The sequence below is a fragment of the Sinocyclocheilus grahami genome, unplaced genomic scaffold (assembly GCF_001515645.1).
Source record: "Sinocyclocheilus grahami isolate Dianchi unplaced genomic scaffold, SAMN03320097.WGS_v1.1 scaffold222.1, whole genome shotgun sequence".
Classification (NCBI taxonomy): domain Eukaryota; kingdom Metazoa; phylum Chordata; class Actinopteri; order Cypriniformes; family Cyprinidae; genus Sinocyclocheilus; species Sinocyclocheilus grahami.
Genome location: NW_015505401.1, coordinates 1,622,348 through 1,625,601, shown reverse-complemented (window position 1 = coordinate 1,625,601; position 3,254 = coordinate 1,622,348).

The window sequence follows — 3,254 nt, the reverse complement described above, 5'->3', positions numbered from 1 at the left end:
CCTCTTTTGGAAGACCAAACAAAGTAGTTTTGCTTTCACAACGAAACACACAGCTCTTCACGACATGGTGGCGGCGGCAACAATACTACAGCGAGAATAAAAGTTACGCCTTCCTTCTTTGCGTGAACATTTGGGCGGCGTTATGCAAATTTTCCCACATCGTGACGTAGACGTGGGGGCGTGTTAGCACAAGCCGTTTTAGGTAGGCGTGGTTGACTCAACTTTTATAAAGAATACCTCTTTGGATTTGAGAAGTCTTTGCAACTTTACAGATCTTCTTTATGCACCAAGAGCTTGTAACACTCCAAAGAGAAAGGAAAAATTGAAATCGCATCATATGACCCCTTTAAAGGATGTTATATAATGTTATATTTCCTTCCTACATGCGATTCGAAACCTGTATTTTGTCCTGTGAAACACAAATATAGAATCATTATACAACTCTTGCCAAACAATATGTGATGTGCCAAAATCCAAAAAGCATCATTTTGTACCAAAATTTCTCCATAGAGCAATAACTTTGTGTGAAGAACAGGCTGATGTACAACATTTATTTTCAGATAAACTCAAAACATATTCATACAGCCATGCAGCTCTGATGCCATTATTTCAAGACAAAAACTATGCTAACAACTATATTGTAATTCAAAATACTTTACCAGCATGACACAATAAATGTAAAATGATTGTGATGGGTGTTAAAGCATTCATAAATGACTATTATTGAACTGTCTGATCAGTATGACCAGGTGTGTTGGGTCAGGACTATTATCTACAGTTTTCAAAATAAAGGTTCTTTATTGGCATCTATAGTTCCATGAAGAACCTTTAACATTCATGGAAAATTTTCATTGCTCAAAAGGTTCTTTATAGTGGAAAATAGTTCTTTAGATTAATAAAATGTTCTTCACACTAAGAAATGTTTTTTTTTACATCTGTTCCCTTTTTGGAACCTTTATTTTTAAGAGTATATACAGAAAAACTTCAATTTGTTATGACCAACATCGCTAATGCACTCCCTTTATTATCAAAACCAGTAACAGAAGACTTATCTCTTAAAAAATAGATGGCAAATAAAAACATGCAACAAAAGGCGAGAGTTAAATGATTACTTTGATTAGTTTCATTTTAGAAACAAACTCAGCATGCATTTGCATTCATATGCATATTTCCAAATGTCCAAGACCAAAGAATTAAGGTGATGCGAAGAAAAAATACATTCTTCATTTCATCAGCTGTTAATGATGGCAATGGGGCATGATGAGCTTCCAGATCTGTTCTGCAAACCCAACTAATTACTCAGCTGTAATTAATGAGCTCTGATTAGCACATCCTGATGATATGACAGATCGATAACACACATGACTGATAGTAAACAGCACACTCAGAAACTCTCACAAAGCTAGATGTGAAACATAACAGACCTGGAGATGTGTTTAGATGTTCCTAAATGACACTTGCCCAAAGTTAGTGTTGATTTACAAGATGACAGTATATTTTAACAGCAGTTCCCTCTGAGGTGTAATAGGTTGTCTGAAAAAGCAGAGGCAGGAAATGAAGGCTGCTATCAATGAGAACACCTCACATCTGGATGCAATTATTTGCCCTCGTTCTTTTTGGCAAGTGATAAAAGATTTAGCCATGCAGCTCTGACATCATTTTTTCAAGACAAAAGCAATGCTCAGAAAAACTGTACAGTAATTCAAAATACTTAGTCAGCACGACAAAATAAAAGTTAAATGATTGTGATATATTTTAATGTTGGGTGCTTTCAGAGGGGGTCTATTATTGAAATCTTTAATCGGTATGACCTGGGGTGTTGGGTGAAGACTATACGTTTGAATATACATCATATTAGTGATTTTACTGCAATATATGATTTTGAATATGAAAAATTGTTACACCTTAAAACAGTTTTAGATGATATAAATAAAGAAATAAGTTTAGAATAGCAAAGTATGAGAATGTTTTCACTGAAACAATGGATGGGATATTTTAGACATTGGATTTCAAAAACCATTGTACCCCATTGATTGTTTTTTGTGCAATGTGTTGTTCATAATGCACAAACATTTTTCTAAATATTTTGTTTGTGTTCCAAAGAATAAACATAGTCATGAGGGTGAGTAATGATGATGATACAATTTTCGTTTTTTGACATAATTAGCCTTGCAAAGGGGCAGAACATTTCCTGTAAATTTCCAGGAACTTTACAGAATTCTTGGAAACTTAATTTTATTTTATTTTAACTTTTGGAAAATTTTACTGAAATGTACAGAAATGTTTCTGCCCCTTTGCAGCCTAGACATAATGACAAAAAAAAAAACGTAGCATTTTGGTGTATGATTTGTTGACACACAAAAATAAAACTCAAGCAATATTTGAAAAATATTAGTTTAGAGTTTAAACTTTAAATTAGATGTATTTAAATATATGTAACTTTGCTGAGTATAAATTTAAAAGCAAATTTCAACATCGTATTGTTTAAAACTTATGCATATCAGTTTCTTACTTCATATTTAAATGAACTACTTCATATGCATTCCCTTTAAAGATGACTTTTTAATGTAAATGTGTCCTAAAACTGAATGTTAGATCTTAAACAGACTGAAATATGTTTGAGTGCAGTTTGCATGCCTTTAAGCTGAGGTTTGCAGACTTTGCTTGCTATAGCTATAAATTGCAAAATTATGCAACAAAGAGGTATAAATATAAAAAATAGGGCAGGGACCTTGGAGTATGAACTCATACTGAATCTGTGAGCAACAGAAAACTCCTCCAAATTTCTTGCGACATGCTGGAAAAATGGCAATATTAGATGGGTTTGTTCAGACCGGAGGGTGAGGTGAACTGGAGTGAAGGCGACTGACCTTGGTGATTACACCTCATATTATTGTTCCTGTCATCTGTTTTCATTGGCCCCAGGGATGGTAGCCATGGCAACTGCACATAGCAGGCCAATCGGCGGTGACCCCGCCGTCCTTTGCATTTCCTGGCCCGTGATGAAGGGAGGCTCTTCCAGGGCCAAGGATCTCCGTGATGAGGCCAGGTCTCTATTTCGGCTCCAGGTCCCAAACCCCTTTCATTCTCCCCCTTCCCCCGAGCGCTGTTCAATCACTACGGAGCTCCTGCCTGATTAGACTTACATTAAGTTCTGTGACGGAGCTGCTTAATTGTTTGATTACCTAAATTGGCCTATGGGACCCCACCACACCCGGGTGTCACTCAGAGCTGGAGAGGGGTCCTGTCATGGT